Source organism: Zingiber officinale, chromosome 9B, assembly GCF_018446385.1.
Source record: "Zingiber officinale cultivar Zhangliang chromosome 9B, Zo_v1.1, whole genome shotgun sequence".
Taxonomy (NCBI): domain Eukaryota; kingdom Viridiplantae; phylum Streptophyta; class Magnoliopsida; order Zingiberales; family Zingiberaceae; genus Zingiber; species Zingiber officinale.
Window position 1 is genome coordinate 26,139,248 of NC_056003.1, and position 17,506 is coordinate 26,156,753.

General features: G+C 37.7%; 1 long non-coding RNA gene across 6 annotated transcripts; it reads left to right on the forward strand.

Moving 5' to 3' along the window:
* The first annotated feature begins 12,905 nt into the window (after positions 1 to 12,905).
* Positions 12,906 to 17,199, forward strand: LOC122022603. Of its 6 annotated transcripts, none has more exons than XR_006123036.1 (5): positions 12,906 to 13,118; positions 13,446 to 13,478; positions 14,385 to 15,753; positions 15,834 to 17,014; positions 17,092 to 17,199. It is a non-coding gene; the product is annotated as an uncharacterized LOC122022603 (long non-coding RNA). The 6 variants fall into 6 exon arrangements; XR_006123038.1 differs by having other exon boundaries at positions 15,834 to 16,538; positions 16,766 to 17,199; XR_006123037.1 differs by having other exon boundaries at positions 15,834 to 15,884; positions 16,428 to 17,199.
* Positions 17,200 to 17,506: the final 307 nt, after the last annotated feature.

A 17,506-nucleotide genomic window follows, 5' to 3' on the forward strand; every position in this document is an offset into this window, starting at 1 on the left:
GTTCCATAATCGAATGGAACATTGTGATAAGTGGGTTTGACCATTTGGGACTTAGGTTTGTGACCCAAACCTCTCTTGTCCTTTGTCTTTGGTTTTTGACCATTAAACCCTAGAGATAACTTCTCCAAGTTCTTAAGAGCCTTTTCCAAAGTATCAAGTCTTGACCTCAAGACTTGATTCTCCTTCTCTAATACCTCAATTTTTAATTTTTCATTGTTCTTTGAGGTACTCCTAGGCATATGTCTAGTAGTTTTGGGATTCCTATCTAGGTTTCCCTTAACCTTAGATGGGTTAATTCTAGGGTTGGCTTTCCTAGTGTTATCCTTATCTAGGCTCACATGTTTGGCACCTAAGCATGTGTATCGATTTCTAATGTTATCATGCTCACCATTATTAACAATAGCAATAAGGCTACTAGCATGTGTCTTATTATTATTGCAATAATGTGCCTTAGAGATTACCTTAGGATTTGCCTTAGCTCCCTCTATCGATGTGCTCGTCTTCTTGTCCTTGTGAGGTTGCCTCCCCCTCGGACATTGGCCCCGATAATGTCCCCTTCGCTTGCATTGGAAGCACACCACTTGCTCCTTGCCCTTGCGTGTTGGGACTCCGGCTTCCTTGACCTTTGGCGCCGATGGAGTCTTTCTAACCCTCTTTGGACATTTACTCTTGTAATGTCCAAATTCCCTACACTCAAAGCACATTATGTGTAATTTGCTAGAAACTAAATGGCTTGAGTTACCTAGAGTTGAGGATGGATGAACGCTCTCTCCTTCATCCCTTCCGGAGGTAGATGCTTCTTCTTCTTGCTCCGAACTTGAAGAAGAACTCTCCTCCTCTTCTTCTTTAGATGTTGAGTGGCCCTCAACTTCTAAATCCATTCCTCCATGAAGTGAGTTACTTGGCTCACTTGACTCCTCTTCATGGCTTGAAATGGAGCTTCCCTCATGGAGCTTAGCCAAATTGTTCCACAACTCCTTGGCATTGTTATATCCACCTATCCTACACAAAACATCATTAGGTAAAGAAAATTCAAAAATTTTCAATATCTCATCGTTGACTAGGGATTGGTGGACTTGTTCCTTGGTCCACTCCTTCTTCTCTAGGGTTTCTCCTTTCTTGTCCATCGGAGGCTTGAAACCTAATTGAACACAACTCCAATTTTCAAGGTTAGTCATAAGAAAGTACTTCATTCTTACCTTCCAAAACGCGAAGTCGTCGCGATCGTAGAAGGGTGGAATTGTGACATCTTCTCCAAATTGATCCATCTCTAGCTTGTGCTCCCTCGGGTGTTAATCCGGCGAAGAGCGACCTCGCTCTGATACCACTTGTTAGGATCGATGATCGCGGCTAGAGAGGGGGGGTGTGAATAGCCGACCCCAAATCTTCGCGTTTCTTCCTACGATTAGGGTTAGCACAGCGGAAATAACTAAATAGAAACGAAAGCGGAGAATAGCAAACCTCAAACTCGTCGATGTAACGAGGTTCGAAGATGAAACTCCTACTCCTCGGCGTGTCCGTAAGGTAGACGAAGCCTATCAATCCGTCGGTGGATGAGTCCCCGGAAAACCGGCTAATATAAACTCCTTATGGGTGGAGAAACCTCGCCACAAGAACTTTGCAACAACAATAAGGAGTACAACAGTAGAGAAAGCAAACAAGAACAATCGAAATGTAAAACCCTTTGCTTTCCTTCTCGTTGTCGACTGGAATCCTGATGAAGCAGCAACTTCTCGGATCCAAGCTCAGCTAGAAAACCAACAGGAAGCTCACCCGAAGCTTCGGCAGTGAGAGCTCAACAAAGCTCGCAGAAGGAACCAGGAAGAACTTGCAAGAAGCAAGAAGAAACGGAGAGTAAGAAGAAGTAGCAGTAGCAGCCCTCGATCTCTTCTTATAACCTCTGATATCCTGAGCCAACCTGCGAACCTGCAAGCAAAAAGACCAGAACACAGGAGCCCGAAATAACCTAGCCGTTGAGTCACAACGGCTAGTGCTGGACCGATCAGGCTCCAACCTGATCGGTCCACACTGTCCCTGATCGGTCTTGGGGACCGATCAGGCTAAGCCTGGACCGATCATGCTATGTCCTGATTGGTCCAGGAGGAGTCTGATTGGTCCCTTGGACCGATCAGCCTTTCTCCTTCTTCTCTTCTGTTTGCTTCCTGATCGGTCTTCAAACCGATCAGATAATCAACAGAAGCATTCTGTTTGATTACTGATCGGTCACCAGACCGATCAGCTGTATCACTGGATCGGTCCCCAGATCGATCCAGAGCTTGGTTTTTGCCCAAACCAAGTCCCAAACCTTCCAAACCAACATCCGGTCAACCTTGACCTGTTGGTACATCATGCTTAGCATCCGGTCACTCCCTTAACCTGCTAAGACTCCCCACCAAGTGTCCGGTCAATCCCTTTGACCCACTTGGACTTTTCTCTTCGTGTCAAGTATCCGGTCACTCCCTTGACCTACTTGACCTTCTCAACACCAGATGTCCGATCACCCTTTATCCATCTGAATTTTTCCTTGCCCGGCTTCACTCACCAGGACTTTTACCTGGCTTCACTCACCAGGGTTTTCACCTGGTTCACTCACCAGGACTTTCCCACTGCCTGGCTTCACTCACCAGGACTTTCCACATCCGGTCCAGAGAACGAGGTACTGAGCCCTCTCTGACCACAGTTCGGAGAACAAGCTACCGAGCCCTCTCCGACTTCCATCCGGTCCAGAGAACGAGCTCCCGAGCCCTCTCTGACCACAGTCCGGAGAACGAGCTACCGAGCCCTCTCCGACTTCCATCCGGTCCAGAGAACGAGCTCCCGAGCCCTCTCTGACCACAGTCCGGAGAACGAGCTACCGAGCCCTCTCCGACTTCTCATGTGCCAAGCTTCCATACTTGGACTTCTCCGTGCCAAGTCTCCATACTTGGACTTTTCCCGTGCCAAGCTCCCTGCTTGGACTTTTCACCATGCCAAACTCCCTGCTTGGACTCTTCCCGTGCCAAGCTCCCTGCTTGGACTTTTCCGAGTCAGGTCAACTCACCTCGGGTCAACCTTGACCACGGGTTGCACCCACAATCTCCCAAGCTTGTATCCTTGTAAAACATCAAGGTACAAACATTGTCAAACATAACTCGTCAAACATCAAAACATAACTCGAGTCAAGTCAACTCGAGTCTGGTCAACCATGTCAACCTTGACCTAAGGTTGCACCAACATCAATGAGTTTTGGTAGTCCGGGTGACTGGAGCAACTCCGGGCATCTCGACCATCCGGGTGCCTGACCAGGCACCCGCCTGGGGTCCTCCTCTACGAAGCCTGCCTAGGTGGGTACTCAGATTTTGGGTGCCCGAACCAATTTTTTTTCCAAATTTAGAGTTAGTCCAGTTAATAAATATATAAAAAATAAGTTTTGATCGCCTCCAAACTGTTTAGTCCTGACTTTGAGTTTTTCTGAAACTGTACGTTAGACTAACGGCTACTATTCCCTCTTTGGGGAACACGTCCTCACCTACTTCTCTCATGAGAGATTACATTTAGCCAAATTGGTCCTCCAAACCGTCTAGACTTTTTTTCAACGTCTGAGATATCAAGACTTTATGCTGGACATCCGAGCCCCGACCTGTCTAGTCTTCCACCTGGTGTCCACGACCCTCAGGACTTTCACCTAGCGTCCTCGACTTTAGGATTTTACCTAATGTCTTAAACCCACCAAGACTTTGCCCAGTCCCCAGACTAGGACTTCATTGTCTAACCGCAGTTAGGACTTTCCTTCTGCCTAACCTTAACTAGGACTTTCTTTTACCTAAGATGACTTAGGACTTTCTATACACTGAGTTTAACTTGTTAGAACAATAAAAAAAAATCTTAACTTTAAACCCTTTGCCATGATCAAAACTTAGGTTTGATCATTTGGTGCTTCCTGCATCAATAATCTCCCTCTTTTTAATTATGGCAACACAGTTTAAAGTTAAATAAAGTATAACAAAAAATAATGTAGCATAAGTAAAGAATTTGAGCATAAATGAAATAATGTGTCAACATAACAAAGTAAAAATGCTCCCCCTTAATTTATGGCAAAAAAAGTTATGTAAGTAAACATGCTCCCCCTTAATATAAGAGATCAAAAAAAATATATTTTAACTTAAGTTATGTTTTGACTTAACTTATGTTTTGATTTAACTTGACTTAACTTTAACATTTCTCTCCCCCTTTGACATATATTAAAAAGAGTATTAAGTAGAGAGAAAAGTTGTTTATTTGTAAAAAAATTTAAATTTGAAAAGCCAAATTTAATCTTTTTTCCTTAAACTCCCATTTAAAGTGTCACTTAACTTTCTTTTTGAAAAAATGTTTATCTTTAAAAGAGTTTCTTTTAAAAAAAAACTTAGCTAAATATTTCGCTTTAAAAAGGATTTCTTTGAAAAAAACTTAGCTAAACACTTAGCTTTGAAAAATATTTTTTTTGTAAAATACTTAGCTTTGAAAAGGATTTCTTATTTAGCTTTAAAAAGATTTTCCTTGTAAAAAAATATTTAGTTGAATACATAGCTTTAAAAAAGAATTTCTGTTAAAATTTTGAAGAAGTAATTGATTTTAAAAGAGCTTAACTTATAAAATTTCTTGTGAAATATAACTCTAAAAAACTTAATTTTTAAAAATATTTAATTTTTGATAAATTTTTAACCCCCTATTTCTCTTACTCTTAAAAAAGTTTAAGTAATTTGTAAGGGACAGCGAACTTAAGTAATTTAATTAATACTTTGATTAATTCCTTGATTAATGACCATGATCCTAGAGTCCAAGCATGTAAAAATAAGTTTAATGATCATCTACTTTCCTGATTTTTCATCTCACCTATTCTATATTATCAAACATATTAAACTTATGGATTTGTGTGAGATGAAGTTAAGTTAATCTTAATTTTAAAATTTGATAATATTATCTCTAAATTTGAAAAATCTATAAGTTTAAGGAAAAAATATTTAAATTTAAATTTCATAATATTTAAGTTTGAATTTCAGAATATTTAAGTTTAAATTTTAGAATATTTAAGTTTAAATTTTAAAAATATTTAAGTTTGAAAGTAAAAAAAATTAAGTTTAAAATTTTAAAAAATATTTAAGTTTGAATTTTAAAAATATTTAAGTTTGAAAATTTAAAAAATATTTAAGTTTGAATTTTAAAAAATATTTAAGTTTGAAATTTTAAAAAATATTTAAGTTTGAAATTTTAAAAAATATTTAAGTTTAAACTTTTTAATTTTTTAAAAAATAATTAAGTTTTTAAAATTTATTAATAATTATGGGGTTTTTAATTTTAATTAAGTTTGATTAGATTTAAATTTTAATTAGCTTTGATTTGATTTAAGTTTTAATTATATTTGATTTGATTTAAGGATTAATTAACTAATTTTAAATTTAAATCCATCTCACCTTTTTTCTAAATTGTCAATCAGGGAACCTTATAAGTTTTGTGAGATGGTTAATTTTATCTATAATTTAGATTAAAATCTAAGAATTAATATACATTTGAGTTAAAGTAAGGTTTAATAGTTAATCAATTAAACATCCATTTCGATAATTGACTTCTAGGTCATGGCAAGACACTAGACCTTCTTGGATATTGGAGTAACAACCACTTCTAGACAAACCTTTTTAAAGAAATTAAAGGGCCGGCACTAGGGGGACCGCTAAGGTAGCGGATCTACCTTTTTTTTAAAGAAATTAAATATTTAATTTTTCTCCTAAGAATCCTTGGTCTAATTAATCAAGTGTTGATCAAGTCTAAGTCCTTACTTATCCTAATCTAAGCATAACTAAAGAAAGCGGTAAATCAAGCATCACGTAATTCTATTTAATAACAAAAGTAATCTTTTTATTGGCTCCCCCTGGATCATAGGCTCGATAAAGTCTATCAATGTAGTAAATTTGATCCTTGGGGATGAAATATTGATTAATTCTAACTTAATTAATTAAGTTAGACTTATGGACCCATGCTTGGACCGGTTTTCTATTGATTTGATTAACTAAGGGCAAGTAAGATTTAAATTTATGTTTGACCTTATATCTGTGTCTGGATCCATTATATATGACTTTTTATTTTCCAAGAATCAGGTCAAGATTTTTGGAACCCAAAGTGAACCATTCTAACGAGTGTTGGTGGAAGGAGCACCAAACAATCGAACCTAAGTTTTGATTATGGAAAAGAGTTCAAAGTTAAGCTGTCTTATTATCTAACAAATTGAACTAAGTGTCAAGGAAAGTCCTAAGTGATCTTAGGCAAAGGAAAGTCCTAGCTGCGGCTAGGCAGGTGGAAAGTCCTAGTTGTGGTTAGGCAGGTGGAAAGTCCTAGTTGCGGTTAGTCAACGAAGTCTTGGTCGGGGGGACTGGGCAAAGTCTCGACAGGTCAAGGACTTTGGGTGAAATCCTAGAATCGAGGACTCTATGTGAAAATCCTGGGGGTCACGGACACCAGGTGGAAGACTGGACGAGTCATGGATCAGACATTCAGCATGAAGACCTGAAGTCTCGGACATTGAGCAAAAGTCCAGACGGTCTGAAGGATCAATCTAGCAAAAGGTAAATTCTCCTAAGAGGAGTAGGTGAGGATGCATTATTTCCCAAAAAGAGAATAGTAGGCATCGATCTGACCTAGAGTTTCAGTGAAACTCAAAGTCAGGACCGACAGTCCTAAGGCTATCAAATCTTGTTATTCCTTACATATTATTTGCTTGGACTAACCTTATTTTGTAGGAAATTGAAGTTGGCAAAACATTGTTGTCTAGGCACCCGGACCACCAAAGTTATCTCTTTGTCGAGCTGGAGCGCGAGGATTGGATGGGCCTACGTCATGGTTCGGGTGCCCGGAGGCGAATAACTTTTACCGATCGACTTTTGATGAGAGCACTCCATGTCAGCACTATCCAGGCGCTCGGGAGGAGGTCCAAGTGCCCAGAACAGACTATAAAAGTAGCCTTTGACCAGTGTCTTGACAATAATATTTCGAACAACTTTCGCTTCTTCAGGCTGCTCAAAAAATGCCTCCTTGACACCCAAAAGCTGCTCTGATGACAACTGCACTAAAGATCTGATTCTCCAAGTTGTTGGTATTGTTTACATTTCAAACTGCATGTACTTAAGTTATAATTATTCTTGTAATCATCGAATTGATTAGTACTTGCTCGTTGAAAGTACTCTCACGTGCGAGTCTTGGAATAAGAGTCTCCACAAGCTTTGAACTAAGTAACTCTTGGTATGTTAGTGTTGTCTCTTCCTTTATTTCTATCTTTATTTCACTATCATTTTACTCAATCAATTTTAAACGAACATGAAAGCTACGAACGCTATTCACCCCCCTCCCCCCTCTAGTGCGTATCGATCCTACAACGAGTCCCTAAGTTCCTTGACTTGACTTTTTAAGTTGGAATTTTCTTCCTCAAATTGTTGGACTTGAGTTGAAGTTCCAACTTGAACAGACTCGATCAAGAGACTGGGTTAGTCATTTCCTTAAGGGGTGTTATCTCCTTTTGGAATGACTTGACCCGAATGTTAGATTTTACCAGTTTTATAGATAAGTAAAAAATTAAATTTTGTAATCTAATTATTGATGGACTTACAGTGGAATCATCTTCTGAGCTGGATTTGGATTTTGATTCAACTCCGATTCTAGACTCAGAATTGGTTTCTGCAACATAAACTTGTACTAGTAGAGCAAGGAAGCTCGCTTGCTCATGTTCTTCGTCAAAGTATTCCGAGGATTCGGACCATGTTACTTTCAAAGCCTTCATTCTTCTTTGCTTATGGTTTGGAGATTTTGGTTTATAGTGTCCCTTCTTGTTGCAACTATAGCAGGAAACTTTAGACTTGACCTTCATGTTTGATTGAGTCACCTTCTTGATCTCTCGTTTGGTGAAGTCCTTCTTCTTATTGTACAGTTTTCTTACCAGTTTCATGAGCTCGACGGTGATTTCATTGTCATCTTATGAGTTTAATTCGTCTTCAGACTCAGATTTTGTCCATCATTTGGTTTTTGGTTCCCTTGTTCTACTTGTACTTGTAACCAAAGCAATATCTTTCTCGATAGGCAGTGCATTAGTCTGTTCGTGAAGTTTGAATTCAGAAAATAACTTGTCTAATCTAATTAGCTAAAGATCCTTAGAAACTTTATAAGCATCTACCATGGAAGTCCACAAAGTGTTCCTCGGAAGGGAATTTAGTGCGTACCTGATTACGTCGCAGTTCTCCACTTTCTGTTTGATTGCGTGGAGGCAGTTGAGAAGGTCTTGGATGCGCGCATGTAACTGACTTGCCGTCTCACCCTCCTGCATTTTTATATTATACAATTTATTTAAAATTAGGTCACTCTTACTTACCTTAGTATTAGAGGTCCCTTCATGCAGATCGATTAGTTTCTCTCATAAATCTTTTGCGTTTGAAAAAGGGCCGACTCAGTTAAATTCTTCTTTGGTTAGGCCGCATTAGAAAGTACATGTCGCTTTTGGATCTACCTTAATCTTTCTCTTTGTTGGTGTGTTCCATTTGTCGCAGGGGATGAGTACTTTGTCTTCGATAGGAAATGTTAATCCAATTTGGATGATTATCCATATTTTGACTTGCATCTTCAAATGGTACTCCATCCGATTTTTTTCAATATCCAAAGTCCTCGCCAGAGAAAAGAGGCGGGTGAGTGGTACTGTAGCCTTCTTGGTGGGCCATTGATAGAAAATCTCTCACACAAAAAAAAATAATGAATGTTCCAAGACTGAGTCTTGGATTAGTAGTGCATGAAGAATGAAAATTGAAGAACTCAAGTGGTGTTGCACCAACTTCAAGAAACAATAAAATTGATTGAGAAAAATTGTCAGAAGGGGTGATAGCATCGATTCTGATTGACTCTGAAAATCTCAAGATGCAAAAACTGGGAAAAAGGTAATCCCGCTCTTATACAAATTGTAGGAACGGTTGTTTTACCAATTCAGAGTGATCCCGCTCTAATACCAATTATAGGATCAAAAGTGCTAGAGGGGGGAGGGTGAATAACGCTCATGGTTTTTTCACTTTTTGTTAAAAACATGATCGAGTAAAACACAGCCGAATATAAGGAGATGGAAAATAAAACAATGCGAACAAGCCAAGATTTACTTGGTTCAAAACCTATGGTGACTCTTACTCCAATGCCCACATGTGAGAGTGCTTTCGTTGGGCAATCACTAGTTAATTGGAAAGTTACATAAGAGAATTTATAATTTAAGTATAAGTAACTTTGAAATTAAATAATACTAATGACTTAGAAGCGGATTTTGAATGCAGTCGTCATCGAAGCAACTTTTAGGCATTGTAGAGACTTTTTCGGAGCAGCGCATAGAAGAGGAAGATGTTTGGAATGATCTGTTCAAGCTGCTAGTTGAAGCCTCATTTTATAGCCCCATCCTAGCACCTGGATCTCCTCCCGGGCGCTTGGACTGTGCTGATGTAGTGAGCTCTCGTTGAAACTTCATCCTCAAAGTTTATCCACGTCTGAGCACCTGGACCCTCCCCGAGCATCTGGACTGTTGAAGTGGGTCAGCCAGTCATTACGCTCTAGCTCAGTGTGTTGATGAGTTTTGGCTATCCGAGCACTCGGACCACCCGAGTGCCTGACCAAGCACCCTCCCGGGGTGCTCCTCGACAAAGCTTTCCCGGGTGCATGGAGCATCTCTTGGCGCCCAGACCCCCTTTGAGAGCCCGAACCAACGTTTTGCCAAATCTTTTTTTTTTTTTACAAAATAGAGTTAGTATAGACAACAAATATATAAAAAAAAAATAAGTTTTGACAGCTTCCGGACTCTCCAGTATTGACTTTGAGTTTTGCTAAAACTCTAAGTCAGACTAACGCCTACTATTCCCTCTTCGAGGAATGCATCCTCACATACTCCTCTCAGGAGAGATTACCTTTTGTTAGACCGATCCTCTAGATCATCTGGACTTTTGCTCAGCGTATGAGACATCAGGACTTCATACTAGACATTTGATCCTCGAGCCATCCAGTCTTCCACCTAGTGTCCGCGACCCCCAGGATGTTCATCTAGTGCCCTTGACTCTAGGATTTCGCCCAACATCCTCGACCCGCCAAGACTTTGTCCAATCCCTCGGACCAGTACTTCATTTCCTAACCGTAGCTAGGACTTTCCACATGTCTAACCTCGTCTAGGACTTTCCTTTGCCTAAGATCTCTTAAGACTTTCCTGTACACTTAGTTCAACTTGTTATAATAACAAAAAATCTTAACTTTTAATCCTTTTCCGTAATCAAAACTTAGGTTTGATCATTTGGAACTTTCTACACCAACACTGCCTCCCCGCCATGGGTAGCCATGGCCAGTGCCACGGGTGGTCGTGGCCAACGTCACAGTCCATAGCAAGGTTTGCCTCCCCACCATGGTGTGCCCGTGGTAGCTTCAGCCACTGCGCCATAGCTTACCTGTGGCCAGCACCATGGGTCATGGCAGGCTCCGTCGCCACACCACGGGCATCCATGGTTAGTGCTACGGGCCATGGCCGCCAGATCTAGAGATTTCTCACGCGACACGGCTGCCCATGCCCAGCGTGATCGACCTTAGCGCCTATAAAAGGGGATTTGATGTGATCAGCCAGGGTGGCTAAAACGGGAGGACTTCATCCCCTCCTTGGGAGAGGGTTTCCCCTCTTGGGGAGCTATCAACTTTATTGACTCTGACGCTCCATCCACCTCTGACAAAAGGAACTACTCCGAAGATTTCTCCTTAAACATCTCTTAACTATATTCTCTAATTTGTTATAGATTGTAATACCTTTGGTATGGAGTAGTTCTCATGATTTTATGATGTAGGGAGTAGCCCTTTTGTTATATGAATATCTTTTTGGTTAATCTATATGTTTGCATGTTTCTTGTTTGAGGAAATATATGTTTATGGTTTGGATCTATCGTATTAACATGATCTCGATGTCAAAAGCATGAGATTTATATCCCACGAGTGATTGGGGATGAACTAAAAGGAGAACCCGACCCTCTAACCCATAAAAAATTGAGATGCGGAGAGTCAGATACGAAAGTGCAATCCGATTTATCGCGAGGAGCCCTAGGTCATCATAGAGCTTAATGGATCAAACTTAATTTATTATAGACCATGATTAGGGTTGATACGCCATTGTAAAAGCAAAAGTTCACTTCAGCTACTATAGGATGACTTACTTACATAAAATACCCCTTGAGCATGGGAAACCATACATAGATTAGTTGTTTACATTCATTTGGGTGAAACTGATATCCTAGGATTGCCCTTCACCACTGAACCAGCTTTGAAAACCCTCTGCTCTCTCTCTCTCTCTCTCTTTCTCTCTCTCTCTCTATGATCATCACTGCCACTTTCTATGATCTCTCTACTCTCTAATCTAGATCACTCCGACATCCTTCCGTGATCTCTTTGCCTCCCCCTCACTTCTCTCACTCTTTCCTTCTCTCTCTCTTCTTTCAATCTAGTTTTCAAGTACTCGTGAATCAACCTCCAATTATCTAGATAATTTACTGTGCGAAGTTAGCTAGTGCTTAAGTAATCATCCCTGTGGATTCAATCTTGTTATTACTTGATGACACTTTTATGCACTTACGGATTTATTACATCAAGTTCTTGGCATCGTTTTCGGATGTTGTTTTGATTAACATTAATTGATTAGCATATGAGTTAATCTAGACTTGTTAATAGATTTTTATTTTACTTGTTTGCTTTTATTTCTGTATTTCCTTTATCATTTTCATTATGCATTTTCCTTCTTATCTTTGATTCTATATTTTTTTTTATTTTTCCTTATATATATTTTTTAAATACCATGAGCACTAACATGTCAAGTAAGCCTTTAAAAGATTTTTTTTCACCCATGAGTGCAAGAGCAAGATCTCCCATTGATAAAAATTATGATTCAGATGATGATCAATTTGAGTACCTTTATAGAGTGTGTGGTAGCACGTCTCATCCGGTTGCTATTTGTCACATCTTCCAAAATGCTGTTAACTCTCCCATGAAACTTTAGTTTTTGTTTCAACCTAAACATCAAGTCATGAATGATCCAATTTCTAGCACTGATAGCTATGATTTGGAAAATCATCAAATTCAGAACTTTCAATTCCAAGAAATTCCCAAGTGGCATGAGTATTTCCAAACACAATAGCATATCCCTAACCCACCTCTGTACTACAATCAAGATTGGATGAATCATTAAAATTTTGATTATAGAAGCATGTAAGGTGTTGATCAATATTTTCAAGTATCTCAGAGTCTATCAGAATTTTAAGATGATTTAACACTAAATGGACTATGTCAATCTTAACACATTGAGCCAACTTTCCGGGAAGAATCCCAAGACTTAGAAACTCTTGCTCCCAGTCAGATGAAGACCACAACATAAGTTTTTGAAAAGCTAATGGTTCAATGGGGGATTTGGTTTCTACAGACATTACAACAAATTGATGAAGATTTTTTCGATCACTACAATAAAGATGTTAAAAGATAACACCACAAAGATAACGATTTTAGGAGAAATTATTATAAATTTGGTCAAAGACAATAAATTTTGACAAAATCGTTGTCTTTGAGCTCCCATAAAATACAAAAGATAATAGTTTTATGAAAATTGTTATCATTGAGAGACTTTTTTTTTAAATCAATAATGTTTTTACAACAATTTTCTAAAATGATTGTCTTTAAGCACTTTTTTAGAAGCTACAATAATAATTTTGATAAAATCATTATCTTTGACTTTATTCATTTGCCACTTCCCTCCTATTTTACTTTCTCTCTCTCCGAAAACCTTTTGACATCATGTTTTCTTCCCTAAGCCATTTTTCTTTATCTCTCCTCGTACGATTTCTTCACGCCATCCTATGTACCGCATGGCAGGAAGGGGTGGGTGGTGCCTCCGCTTGTTCTCCCTCCACAACGATGTGCTCTCCTACTCCAAGATCGTCCGTCAAGTCCTACCCACCATACCCTCAGGAAGCCGAGTTTGCCTCATTGGAAATTCCAGTTCCATATTCTCCTCCTCCTATTCTCGTGGCGAATGTGGCTGCCAGCAGTCCCGGATGCCTATATGACTAGTCCAACTCGAGGTACGCAACCGATGTGATCCCCATTCTTAGGCATGTCATAAAAATTGAAAAGAAAAAAAAAAGATTACAAAAGAAATCGAAAGGAAAGGAAGCATTTGTCTGCTCTTTCTTCTTCTTCTTCTTCTTCTTCTTCTTCCTTTCATTTTCTTTCCCTTTATCCCCTTATGTGATTTTGAAACTCATCTACAAAGTCGATACTGCTACTGGGCTGGGAAAGCAACCATTGCTCTTCTGTTTATTGTTGTGGTGTCACGCTACTCCTTTCCTGCTCTATTTTTCGTTCTTCTTTCTGTTTGGTGGTTTTTGATGGCTCCTTTTGGTTTGCAGAGGTCGAGAAGTTCTACTAGCAGTGCAATCCAGGTGAGGTTGATGGCATTGCGCTTGTGTAGTGATCGAATTTCTCAAGTCCTGCTGTGTTGATTGTGTTTTTTCTTTCATCGCAAGAAACTGTTAGTTTGTAATTAATGACTGAAAATAAGTTTTTTCATCAAGCTACTTATTTTGGCCGTTGAAACTTTAGGAGATAATTTCACCTTTATCAGCATGCACAAAGAGCCGAGACAGTTTTCTAGTTTGGCTAATTTGTCACCTCATTTTTCTTAAATTATTGATTTTGTTTCCCTGCTTTTCCGTAGTATGTAATTTAGAACTATGTTTTAGTAAATTATGAGCTTTATCTATGAGTCTGATAGACCTATGTTTGATTGCTAAGAGTTTCCTCTACCAAAGGAAAATAGTTGGTGTGCTATCACTCACTGATGTTCCTTCTGTTGCTTTTGTTCTGTATCCTCTTTCCAAAGAGCATACAATGAACATGATCAAGTATTTTGATTGTAAAAGGTCAAAGTTTATATAAATAGTGGCAATTCCTTCACTGTATTAAAAAAAACATATACACTAGGTTTTGGTAAAGCATTCACCCTAATTTTTTTTTTCAAGGTCGTTATCTTGATACAATGTCATACTTAGAAGCATTGCCTGCCTTCAAGCATAAGCAATGGCAAACAATTGTGCTTTTATTCCTCGATGCCTTTTTTGTGCAAAGACTTCCATCTTTGACCCAACATTTAGCAAATGTAGATGTACTACATCACAAGGTCAAATGCCTTTGTCATTCTTCTTTTTCATGTGCTAGTGTTTACATATCCAGTTCTTTTGGTTTCTATCATCCATTTAAACTAGCAATAAGTATGAATTTGTTGTCAAAGTTTAAGACATCTTATTTGTTATTTTTAGTCGAGTAATTGAGCATTGTGAATGAAACAGGTATTGAATGCTGCCCAGATTAGTCTCTAGCAGTACCAGTTAATGATAGATCATATTATGCCATTAGGCCGGTCTCACATTGTATCACAATAAGGTGGTAAATTGGAAGCATAAACTCAAGCATCAGGTTGCAAATAAGCATTTTCTCCTTCCATATGAGTCTTAAGCAAATATTTTTTCATTAAAATCTAGTGTGAACTTAATTCCCACCCGTCAAAATTGTAGATAAAACAGATGGATGAAAAACAATATGCAACACTGTACCTCCAGTTGGCTCATGTTAGTTTTGATTCTCTTATATCAAAATACATTGAGAAGTTTGCTAGCCTTTTGCTCATTTCAAACGTTGCAACGTTTTTTAGAATTGAGTAACTATGATATCCCTTGTTTGCTAATACTTTACTAATTGGTAAAATCATTTTGTGACTTTTTAAAAGCAAGCTAGCTTGGCTTCATTGATTCTATTTTGAGTGAGTTGAACTGTGGAACCATATTGGTAGTATAAGTATTTGTTTGATCTTTTGTATGCTGTTGCACAATTGATTCTAAATGATGACACATAATCTATCACTTGTAAGGTATTTGATCTTTATATAATTTGCATACAATATGAGAGCGCAGTTTTAGCCAGCTCTATAGTCATATAACGTTATCAAGCTAAATTTAGCTTATACCTAAAATTTTCATACTGAACATACTTATTAAGATTTATTCTCAGTGATTGGTCACTAATATTTTTTCATGCATATGGAAACTAGGTTATATAACTTCAACTATGAATTTAAACTCTCTCAAAAATTGTATTTGTCTCCATTACACATCCTTCTAATAGCTAGATAAGCCTACCCTTTGTTATCATTGTTGATGAAAATGCATATTATAAACCTTCATGTTGGGCATGATATGAATCATATCAGGCCCAAAGATTGATTATTATCTATTGTCACTGTTTTTGTTGTATGTGCATCTATTTGTGCAATCACAAGGCTAGTGGGATTTGATGCAACCTTATCAATTTTGGTCTAAACATCACGAAATTACTGTTGGACACAACAACATATTACTTTGTCATGACTGTAGAGTTAGTTGGTTTTGTAGTTTATAGTTATACAAAAGAAAGGATTTAGTTGATTCTCAATAAAGGTTGATTCTTTGCCCTCCAAAGATAATGATCAATAAATATTACAAAGGTTGCATAGAAATGAGGCATTCTAATACAGGCTAAATTGCTTAGTTCTCTATCAACTTATGATTTCAGGGACTCAGTCAATCCTTTTGTGGAGCAAGCTGTGCAATATGTTATACCTACATCTAAGGTAATAACTCTTTGAAATAGAAAATGATAAATTACAAAAACTACTTCTACAAGGTATGTTTTTAAATTTATTTTTAGAGATATAATTTGTACTTTATTAGCTCTTTTCTCTAATTTCACACTTCTCCATGCAGGTCTTGATATTACAATCTTAGGAAGCAATGATTTCTATTCTTACATAAAAGGTGACTCTCATCTTTCTTTTTTGGAGAAATTATTTTCTCCTGGATTGTTTGCCCTTAGCACCTGGTGGATCAGTTTTTTATAGCTTACTTTATTTTTTTCACACTTTTTTATATTATCATACTTGCATTTATTTTTTTTAATTAATCAATTTATATTCACATCTTTGATTTATCTTCTATTGTATTTTGATCATAAATGTCAGTTTACATAGTTAAAGTTATATATGGATAAATTATTTGCAAATATTATCTTTAGATTGAATCGCATGGCTTACCTTTGACTCGAGATGCATTGGCTTCACTTCCTTCTTTTTCTTCAATAACATTTAACCGAGTGGCTTCTAATGGAACACTTCCTAGAGTGGAATGCAAACCTGAGGTTGCAAAAACAAGACTTGGCTCATTAGCGGCAATGACCACATCAGTCGTTGCAGCACTCCTTCATTACCTTAGAGTTGTTATTCTTCCATTTTCAAGCAGAAGCCAGTTAGACGACAAAATCTTTGATTCAGATCTTGATTTAGTACACATTGTTGCCCACAGTGCTCATTGTTTAGCTCAAGGAAAAATTGGCAGTGGCTTTGATGTCAGTGCTACTGTCTATGGCAATCACATTACATCAGATTTTTGCCTGCTCTTTTGATGCCTACCCAGGTTTCTTCTCCTCATTTACCATTATGTGTATAGTCACAAATATTAATTTTCTAATTTTATATGATTTTTCATCAATTTTTACCTTTGCAATTTAAACCATGTATTCTACTAGTGCAAATGCCTTTTTCAATATGTCAGTTTTGTTATAATAATTCCAAGATTTGATTTGGCACTGAACTTGTTTTTTCCATCAATGCACTTGCATTGAATGTTGACTTTGATTTTAGGATTACTTTTACTCTACTAAAGGTGCATTTTAAGGGGAAGAGTTAGGGGAAGCCTTCCAGTCATTCCACATTGGCCAAAAGCTAGGGGAAGAGCTCGATGTCAAATTCGATAGGGGAGGGAATCATCTTGCTGCACTAACCACTTCAAGGTATGGGATCAGCAAGATGGAGTTGCTAAAAGCTTGCATTTCAAGGGAATGGCTGCTGATAAAGCACAACTCATTTGTATATATCTTCAAAGTAGTCTAGGTGAGTGAAAGCAAACAATTCAACTAATTCGATATCTTGATATAACAGTTGATACTTTTGTAGCTTATAATTCTCAGAGCCATTGCAATGAGTCTTCCTTAGGGCAAAGATACATCATGATTAAGTGGAGGATGAGTCACCATGTTTCTTAGATTGGTGACTCATCTGTTAATGGCTTTGCTGAACTTGCTATGAATATTGCCAAATTTCCTATATTCCCATCAGCTATGGTTTGATTCTAATGATAGATGTGGTTGAGCCATATTGTAGTAAATAAATGCTTCTAAATTGAACTGGATGTATATATATTGTAAATATTTTATTTTAGATTGGTTGTTTTTTTATGTATATATATTGTAAATAGACAACCATTTTTAACCATTGGAAAAAGTGATTGAAGACCATGGTTTTGAAATATTGTGTGAAAAAATTTCAAAAATAATAGTTTTTAACTATTGAAAAAAGTGATATAAGACAACGATTTTGAAACAT